Source organism: Ictalurus punctatus, chromosome 1 (assembly GCF_001660625.3).
Source record: "Ictalurus punctatus breed USDA103 chromosome 1, Coco_2.0, whole genome shotgun sequence".
In the NCBI taxonomy this organism is placed as follows: Eukaryota; Metazoa; Chordata; class Actinopteri; order Siluriformes; family Ictaluridae; genus Ictalurus; species Ictalurus punctatus.
The window spans coordinates 26806623-26817354 of NC_030416.2; the positions used below are offsets into that span (position 1 = coordinate 26806623).

General features: G+C 36.3%; 1 protein-coding gene across 3 annotated transcripts in view; it reads right to left on the reverse strand.

The window, feature by feature from the left end:
• Positions 1-10522, reverse strand: part of LOC108271260 (L3MBTL histone methyl-lysine binding protein 4) — a 72691-nt gene extending 62169 nt beyond the window's left edge. For 2 of the 3 annotated variants that reach the window (XM_017478711.3, XM_053683455.1), the window contains exons 1-2: positions 10425-10522; positions 601-682 (exon numbers count right to left, since the gene is read on the reverse strand). The gene's annotated coding sequence lies outside the window, so the exon portion shown is untranslated. The remainder of the gene's footprint in view (positions 1-600; positions 683-10424) is intronic. The other variant, XM_017478721.3, reaches the window with a different exon arrangement.
• Positions 10523-10732: the final 210 nt, after the last annotated feature.

Genomic DNA, 10732 nt, shown 5'->3' on the forward strand with positions numbered 1-10732 from the left:
ATCGCTGTTAAGCCCGCCCACATGTGAGATTTGTGTCAGAACGGGGGATGTAAACGAGCACTGTTGAAGCGCATTCATAAACCATGATTAGTGAAAAGGAAATCTTAGAAAACAACTGTTAAAGAACGCCGTTTTGTTTGAAGACCAGGCTTCATTTTTTGCCACAGAGTTCACCGTTTTCAGTTTCAGAGTGTTGTTCTTCCCTCATTGTATATTGTTCGTTTCTTGAAAAGTTACATTCAATAATTTGGGCTGGAGTTAAAGTCACACCTACACAGTCTATAGTGGATGTTCATAACTGAATTAATTTTCTGCTCACAAACAAATCATGCACACAAAAGGTAATCATTCGCTTGCAAGACCTGTATTACAGCTTAGTATTAAAAAGGGATTTGCATAATGAAACAATGAGTGTAAAAAAACAAAAACAAAAAAAAAATAAAACCCTTTTAGCTGCATATAAATCAGATTCAGTCATAAAAAATAAATAAAAGAAACCTCATTTTGTCTTTAATGTTCAGTAATAGCCACATCAGGTATGGCACTGTTCCAAAATCAACACCACCCTTAAATGACTCACCGGTTGGTGTTTGCACTCACCTAATCCACCCTATCAGGGAATCGGCGCTCCGACTCCCATTCCAATCACATTCTACGTCCTGATGCAGAATCGCTCCAAAATCTGCCATTAAAGCAAAAGAAACCATGTTCTCTTAAATTGTTCCAAACACTGGGGCTTTCAGATCAATCCTATAGGGACATCCTTCAACCTGACCGTTTAGTTTAACAGGCAACTGGCAGTAATTTGCTTGCTGCTGCACCGAGTCAGTATCTATCGGAGGAGTGAGGTGGATCATTAGACCTACAGCACTCAATTAATGCAGTTACAAAAAAAAAAGACATCCAAACCCTGAGTGTACTTTCCCCTGGGTATCGCTGATCATAAGGAGTCAGTGAACATAGCACACAAAAGACATTCAGTTACAACACCAACATACTGAATTTCTTCACGTACAAGTATAAGCACCAGGACAACTGAGATCAGTTAGATGATAAAATTATTTTTTTTTTTAAGTCAGCTGATATCAAGGCTCTGTGGGTTGACTGGCATTTGCAGAGATCATGCAATAAAGCAGTGATAATGTGTTATGATAATGTGTTATGAAATGTTACATCAAAAGACATGTTACACTGAACAAGTCATACGGTTAAGTCTAAAGAATCTCCGTCATTGTTATGGAAACACAGCTTTATGATATGTAAAATAAATAAATAAATAAATAAGGCTAATGTTTCCTGAGATCTGGTGTTAAAAATAAATAAATAAATAAATAAATAAATAAATTGGATTATGTGCTTCAAAAATTCATAAGTCTGGACATGTTTGTAAAAATGTATTTTACATCATTTGTTTAATCTTCCTTTTTGCCACTGACTGAAAGTAAACATTTACAAAAAAAAAAAAAAAAAAAAAAAAGAGGAAGAGTGAATATTTTCTAGGGCACAAGGTGGCTCAGTAGTTAGACACCTCCAGGGTCAGGGGTTCGATTCCCACCGTGGCCCTGTGTGTGGTGTTTGCATGTTCTCCCTGTGCTGTGGGGGTTTCCTCCGGGTATTCCGGTTTCCTCCCCAGTCCAAAGACATGCATGGTAGGCTGATTGGCATGTCCAAAGTGTCCGCAGTGTATGAATGGGTGTGTGAATGTGGAATATTTTCTATTAATGTGTCTGGACTAGAATAAACATGGACACACAGTAGCGATTACATACGACTTGGATCATAAGTGAGAGAGACGATGAGGCAGAGACAAAGACACATTGTGAAAGAGGAAGAACATGGCTATTTAAAAAAAAAAAAAAAAAAAAAAAAAAAAAAAAAAAAAACAAACAAACAAAAACACCCAAAACAGTCACATTCACTGTGTACTGCTCCTCAACATGCAATAAGTGTTACACACACACACACACACACACACACACACACACACACACACACACACACACACACACACACACACACACACGCTAATTTGCTTTGAAATTTTATTTAAGAACCATTGTTGTTTTACAAGAAAAATATCAAATGCTAATTTTTAAAAGTGATATTTTTCCAAGACATACTTGGCTACAGAGGTGTCGAAATTCAATGAATAAATGCTAAAAACTGTAAGCAAGTTTCTGAATAAATTCTCTCATGTAGTTAGTGCTTATAGATATACAGTACTGTGCAAAAGTTCTCAACACCCTATTTTTTAGTACATACATTTTCAACATTGTCGAGTCAGTACAAAAAATTTAGATTCCCAAACATTAGTTCTATAGCACAAAATTAAATTTTACAGGAAAAATGTTTGGCTGTCAGTAAAGAAAGCAGCATATTATGTAAGAGACACTTACTAGAACCAAAAAACAAAAAAAACAAAAAACAAAACCCACACCACCACCACCACCACCACCCACCCACGATTTTGATGCAAAAATAAGAAGCAAGTGCGACCATCAAAGTCTCCAGAAGAACCATGTCTGGTTCTGCAAGATGCTTATTTTTTTTGGTCACACCAAGTATTGACACTTTTTTTTTTTTTTTTTTTTTTTAAATGTAGAAACATTTAACTGAATTATTTTGAAGGCATCTTTGCTCTACAGCATTTCTTGGCACGTGTCTAAAGCCTTTGCCCAGTACTGTATTTTCTGAAACTGTTCAAGTGTGAATAAGAGATCTATGCCGGTTCTCGTTTTGGCACAGAGCTTCAAACCATAACACTTTTCGAACTCAAATATGGGCTCTCGAATGGCAGAAAGAACCGGTTCAGTTCTAGCACCAACATTCAGCTGGTCTATTTAAAAAAAAAAAAAAAAAAAAAAAAAAAAGAAAGAAAATAGAACTGGTGACATCAGGGGAAGTCCATCACATATCAGCATCCTGAACACGGTCTGTACAGTACAGGATTTTTTGAAGTTTGTGATTGTTGCTGCCAAAGACGCTCGATTTTGCTGCGGCTTTTTTCAACACTTGAGTTTGTGGGGGGTTTTTTGCGTAAAACTACTTGAATTGGCGAAACTGTTCTGCACGGCCTTTCACAGTGATGTTTGTTGGTAAATGAGACCTTTTAGCCGTACTCAAGTTTGGCACACGTGACTCGAAGAGCGCTTTGGCCGAATGTGTGTTGGGATGACGTCGCATGACGCGTGTTGGCCCAAATCTGCGATGATTTTGAAAAAATTGCAAACTCCTCCGAATATCAGAGAGTTTGCTTGAAATTCATTTCTGCGAATGCAAAATCCTGAAGGGATTGTGAACAGGAGCATCACTGTTAATGCTAGCAAGACATCCTTACAACAACTACACTCAGAACTAGACTTAGAAAATATTTTAGCACTGTATAGATGCTGAAGGATCTGATTGGGGGATGCTAAAACATTCTCAAGCCCCATGTAAAACCCGATGTCAACATCCTCCAGTGTATAAGCCATCATTTAATGAGCTCGTTCATTTAAATTCAGCTAACTACAGAAGGAGTAGCACTGAGACGAAAAACAAAACTTTAGACAGGGTCTGATTTGAAGACCATGCTGAACATGCTGTATTCTTTTCCAAAGCAGATACTCTGATCGTTTGTCAAACAGATAATTGGAAAGCTTAAATCTGACCCACTTAATTGGCATGTGGCTCAAGTTCCTACGAATATCGCACACATCAGGTTCTGAGGTTTTAACACACAGGCAGCTTAGCAAGAGATAAACACTGCCTTTATCTTTAACTGGTAGTTCAAGCACCCTATAAAAAAAAAAAGCGCCATTAGGGGAATTTTTCACACGCATTTAGATGTTGATCATGTTACAGAATGATTGTTAAACACTCGTTTGAGTAGTGGAGGAAAATAAAACACCAGACCGTTTAAGAGTTTATTGGCTTCTTTATTAAGCCTTGGTTAGAAATGGAAGACACAGAAGTAGACTCGTGAATCGGTGTGGCATTGGAGCAAAGGAATAGTCACCACAGGTAGGGAATGATTTTTGCTAGTCAAAAGATGTTGGCAAATCCTAAATTAAAACAAGATGAAAGATTTCTCAGTCAAATTACTGACCCATGTGGCATGTGCATGCACGTCTGTTAAGGATCCTAACCAACTTTAACGCTGGAAAGAATGCGAAAAGAAACATTCGACATATTACAGGCTTAAATGACTGAAATCCTAAAACAGCCATTCAAACGGTCAGTTTTGTTTTCTGTATAATGGATATATACCAAGGTTTATTATTTCCAATCTAAATGAAGTCCTGAGAGAATAAGCGCCAAGTACCAAAGGGGAGCACCTCATACACTGTGCTTCAGTGCAGCACTGATTGAACAGAAATGTCCATAAATTGCATCAGCCATAAACCAGGATGGATGATGGGAGGAAAATAAGTAGTAGTTGTGTACAGCCAACATAGAGCATGGTGAACACAACGAGGAGCAAATGTTTTAAACGTCTACAAGAGATTAAGGCAAAATAATACAGGGGACTGCGGTTATTTAAAAAAAGGATTATAATAAATAAATAAATAAATAAATAAATAAAATCAATAAAAAACAACAAACCATAAATCTTCAACAGTTGATTGGTGATATTCCTTCAAGTATATTATACTGGAAGTTTTTTTTTTTAATTATACATTTATTTATATAAACGAGGCTTTGTCTAATTAAATGTGTACATTTGCATACAAAACTACAAGCATAGTGTTTGTATGTTAGAATTAAAAATGCATATTTCAATGTGTGGTTTGAGGTTTACAATAAATCGTATAGGTATGGACAGAGACAGATATAGAGAGACAAATAGATCGATCATAGCTAGATATACAGATAGTGAGAGATATACACAGATAGATACAGACGTATATAGAGATACAGATATATAGAGAGACAGGGCATGATGTAATTGTGAAATGGTCAGAGCTTAAAGCCTTTTTCAAAAAGGTGGTCACAAGTAGCCAAAAACAATGAAATAAAGATTGTTTTGGAGTTTGAAAATTATCTTGCGTTTTTATATATTTTTATTACTACAGTTTCAAATTTACAGAGCTGAAAAAAAGGTCTCAAAAAATATGAAAAGACTGTAGTGCCTTAAATAAAACCCAAAAGAAAATCCACAAGAGAAACAGAGACGAGCAAGGCACAGAGACCGAGCGAGGCAGCTGACAACATGCCAACTTGATCACAGCACTAGAGAGAAGAATATATAACCACTGTATGGTTAGAATCTCACATGTATAAATGACTAATAAAGTTTCACATTTAGGCTGATGGTTCAATTCAGGATCATATTTTGAGCCTCGAACATCTGAGAACGTTTATAGACTACAGCGCCATTTACTACACAGTCATGAAATAACAGGGATGACTTTTCAGCATATTACTCACGATGACGAGAAGAAAAACAACAGACGCACAGTGGACAAAAACACAGCAGACACCACACCCTGAATACCAGCAACTAGCAACACACCACAAATAAGATGTCCGAAGAACCAAATGTCCTTAATACGGACACAATGTTCAATCGGGCCAAAAGGTAACAGTACATGCTGTTTCCCAGAGTTCCCAAAACATGCTGATTAAATAGCTACCACCAGGAAGGTATGGATAAACTAATAAAAAGGAGGGGTGATTACAGTGGTATTATTTATTTTTAAAAAAGTCTTTTCTCAAGAAACATGAGGTAAAGGACATGTACTCATTCATTTAGATGGTTCAAGCTTTCTAAAAGGGTTCTGGCTTGTTTAAAAAAAAAAAAAAAGGGTTCTTCTTGGGATCTGTTTGAAAATAGAAAACATTTGCTGGAGGGTTCTACACAGAACGTTAAGCGACAAACCAAAGAACGTTTTAGGGGATTTAAATTTTTAAAGTCAAAGACAAAATCTTCCTTGCCTTCCTGACCTGTGTGTAAATAGTTATCCCGAAAATATCTAGATAATTTGTCAACAAGCACATTGGCAAAGTTTAACAATATTATATTCATTTAAAAAAAGAGAATCCTCAAAGGAAATGAACACACCCCGTTTCCAAACTCACATCTCAATTGCTAAGAGACTAATTCAAAGCAGGAACTTTATTCACTGTTGATATTTTTACTTTTAAAATACCTTTTCCCCACAATGGGCCTTCCGCCAATTGAAGCCTAAAACAATGGACATGAAAAAGGTCAGTCTTGATCCTTTTATTATCTATTATGCTAACAAATCTGATCCGGAATCTCTCCGTCACACTCAATGAAACAGCAGGAGCTGACAAAAACCAAACACTCTAAATTATATATAAATACACTGCAGGAAATACACAGAAATAAATGCAGCAAAATGGCAGAGGTGTGTTACGTAAATGTATGTCATTCCCCTAAAAATGACATTAATACAAAAAGCAAGCAACAAGCAAACAAGTGACAAGATCCTAATCTTGTTTTGTATTAAGTCTGTAAGAAATTAAATTTATTCCTGACCTCAATACGAATCAGGCAGGGGGGGCACAGGTTAATTATACAATAAAGCTTTGAATTAATTTCAGAACTAGATAGTTCAGTTTTAATCTCAAGGACATTTCAAGGACCTGCACAGAAACAATGGTCCACTGCTGTGTTCCTGCACGTGTGGAAGTTACTCTTTTTTTTTTTTTTTTTTTTTAGCTACATAATGTGCGACATACTTGACTGCACCTTTACTAAAAATTAATACAAAACAGTCCAGTCTCCATCAATCATCATCAGTCTGACACGTTCATCAAAATGTTCATGTACACCGGGGAACTGTAACGCACGATCCAAAACAGTTTCAATGCCCAAGACGGTATTACTGTTTATCGTAATAACCTGCATCTAGTGAACACCTCTCTTATTACAAGGAAATTGCATGCTTGATTTTTTTTTTTTTTTTAAAGCTAGTTTTCATAATGCATCTTCATATGAATGAGCTCAAAATGAGCATGTACAAATACCTAATATAGTCTTCCTCTCTTCCTGAGAGTTAAATTGTAATCAAATATAGAAAGATGTATATTCAAGGAGAAGTGCTGCTGAGACGGAATATCGTTACAACATTAAGATAAAGGGTATGCACGTGACGTCACGTTAGCTTGTATTATATTTTCGTTTGCATCCATTGTAAATTGCGCCGATTTTACTTCTTTTTTGGCCAAAGCTTCCCGTGAAGTTTTCCTTGGGTTGTTTCACAAAGCGTATAGTGCAAGTGCAGATATGGGATATGGGTCACCACTTTTAAAAGATGATGTAAGCAGGTCATCAATTAAAAACAAAAACAAAACAAAACAAAACACCACCACCCCACCCCCTTATTTCACTCTAAGAAGGACTTTTGCAGAAATGTTTGTTGGAATATAATTTCTTTAATGTTTAAGAAAACACCATGCACCGTTAGTAAAAATTGATTGGGAAGGAGATTTTTGGTTCTGAATGAGAAAACTAGTTTAAAAATACTATGTGGTTTATTGCGTTTCCATATTAGTTAGTGGAGTTTTAAAGGAAATTGCCAGAGCATCATCAAAACACAAACTGACATTATACTGTATAATCAGGAAACAGGCTTTTCAAGGAAATGACATTGGATTGGAATTTAAGCTTTCTTCAACGTTGCAAAGTATCATAACACAGCGCACACGAGTAATTTATCCAAAAATCATGATCGATGTGGCCCAATTTGTCGTTTCAACATGTAATGTCTTGCAAATGAAAAGAGAAGTTTCTGAAAAAAAAAACACCTCACATGCACAGTCACGTTTTTAAACTTCAATTCTAGATGAAAAGCTTTTGCTTCGCAAATCTAAGTCTTTTTAAAAAAAAAAAAAATAAATAAATAAATCTTGCCTCCTCCTTTTCACACAAATTTTATATATACACACACATACACAAAAAAAAACTGAATGCAGCTTTCCAATAATATTTTGGTAGAGAAAAGCAAATTAAGCCCAATATCACAAGTTATACTTCAAGGTGTTTATTCAAGGCCAAATTAATAGCTAATAACAAAAGGCAAGTAAACAAACAAACAAACTCATGCTAAGGAATAAATTCACATTTACCTTCAACTTGAACTAAGGCGTTAAACAGGAAGTACTAAAGGGGCAGCCACAGAGCTGGAAACAACTCGCAACTTCCCGACACCAAAGTGAAAACAAACATCAGCCCAAATCATATGGCATTATGGTGTTCTACATAACCGACCAGTCTACACTTGTACAAAATCCAGCAAAGTCATACTGAGGGGAAACTCCAAAAATAAAACATCAAGTCACAGTTGTGTTCAGGGAATGATGCTACGCAGGAAAACTGAACAAACAGCCAAGAGCCAAATGATCACAAACAGGATCAACACACTGCCATGAAGCAGAAATCCTATCAATCATTACTTTGCTTGTTTAAATGAGTTTTCTTGATTTCTAAAACTATCATATCTGTACTTTCAATCAAAAATAAAACTTTACAAATTCTTCGGAAAAACTTTAGAAACGCTCTGCCCAAGAAAGTCACATCAACAGGTGCATCAGAAATGATCGACCGTCTATCCTACTCTGTTCAATAGAAAAACAGTGTCTGCGCCAATTCAAGCAAGACTTTACAAGCACAAACATCTATTTTGCTCATGCCAATCATTATATTCATAGTTTGACTTAAACTGAAGCAAGAGAAATTAAAAAAATAAATAAAAAATTAAAACTGCTTAGTTTTTGTTCACACGTGACCGCCACATTACCTGAAACTTAGCCATTTTGAAAGAACGCTTAAGCTCCGCCCACACAACACAATCACATCATACTTTGCTGTTAATGATCTACACCTCAAGCTGTGCGTCACTACAATGTGCTTTTAAAAACTTATGTAGATTGGAAACACTATTTTTAAAACCTCTGGGTTTTTTTTTTCCCCTTTCTATATTCCAAAACAAAACTGCCTTTTTCTAGAAAACCTACATTTGGGGGAAATCCTCTATAAACATCCCTTTAAACTGGGTTAGTAAAGAACATTTCATGACTAACCATATTTAAAAGGGGATACTACAGAGGATTTCCCCTAAAATCTTAAACTGTTGGATTTTCTACTGGGAAGAAAAAAAAAAAAAAAAAAAAAAAAAAAAGGATATAAAAATGAAATCCTTCCCCCCCTTTTTAAATTGTACACAACTGCACACGCTTTTCCTGATTACACAATAAAAGGTCCTTCCCTTGAGAATGTCCTCACGATGAATGCAAATAATATCAATTACAAAACAAAAAAACTGATTCATGGTTTTATTCAATTTAAAAGTATGCAAATTCATACATACTTATGGGGGGGGGATTAAACACAAGAATCAGAAAATCAACTAGCAAAGATTTACTCTGAATATCTATTGTTTATGAAAAAATATATATATAAAAATTTTTTTAAAAAGACCCTATTCTCCTCCATTATCTCGCTTTAATCTGCTACCCCTCATTCATTTGATCTCTCTGTACTAAACCAGCTCTTTCACACAGACATACAGGCCATGATGTACACAATCAAACACTACTGACACTGTAGTCCATGAAGCCCATTTTCTAAACAAACCAGTCCTCTATTAAAGCCACGACAGAGCTCTTAAAGAACTGAATCATTACTGTTTGGTAAACTGTTTATTATTAGCCCACAAACAACGCCGCCATTAAAGTTTCAACCCGCAAACAAATAACGCTAGGGTATCATTTATTAAAAACAACTAAAACACTCTACCCAGCAAGAAAACACCCAGAAATGAACAATGTGTCAAATAAATACAGAGAAGACGAATAAAACTAGCCTAAAAATGTGTTTACAGCTAACTTTAAAAAAAAAAAAAGGTAGAAGTGCCTTCTCGCACGAGGAAGAGAAAACATCAGGAAGAGTTGTAACTGTAGCAAACTAAATTGCGACGTGTTACAATATGAAAATGAAACATTTCCGAGAAGAGGAGTTTAAAAAAAATAAAAAAAGAAGATATAGTTGTTTCATTTAGCCACACAGCTAGCTGCGCGCTGGAGAGTATAATAAACAGTCTAGATATTGTGTATGAATATATAAAATGTTTAAGAACGGGGGGGAAGGGGGAGGATGATTTGGGCTGTCAGTGTGCGCTCGTGCCTGAGGGAAGGGGGGCATCTCGTTTTGTTACATTCTCTCGCTTTAAACAGGAGAGAAAGCAGGGCAGATTAGCGAGCACAGCCATCTCTCAGCGCATTTAAATACGATAGGGAAAAACACACACACACACACACACACACACACACACACACACACACACACACACACGAGTTCACATCCGATCGTCTCTCATACCTAAAATACGACGTCCTGCTGAAGTGTGACACTCGTTTTCGCTAGAAAACTTAAGCACACTAACTCGGGGTTTAATGAAATGGTTTTAATTCCTTACCCCACACGCCAGTCGGTATACGCGCTTCAACGCTGTGACAGTCAAAACAGGGCTCTCCTCCTGCACGCACTGCGCATGCGCCGACACAGCCCTCTACTGGAGGCTTGCACTTAATATCAATTCGAGACTCTTATTAGATATGAAGAGGACAGGTGTTGGGGGTTCATCAGAGGGATGATTGTTTGTTTGTTTGGGTTTATTTGACAGTATACATTGTCACTAAGCAGCTATGTATAAACCTGGATGTACATTTATATTTACACTCCTGGGCAAAAATAAATCAATAATGATAAAAAAAAATAGGCCAA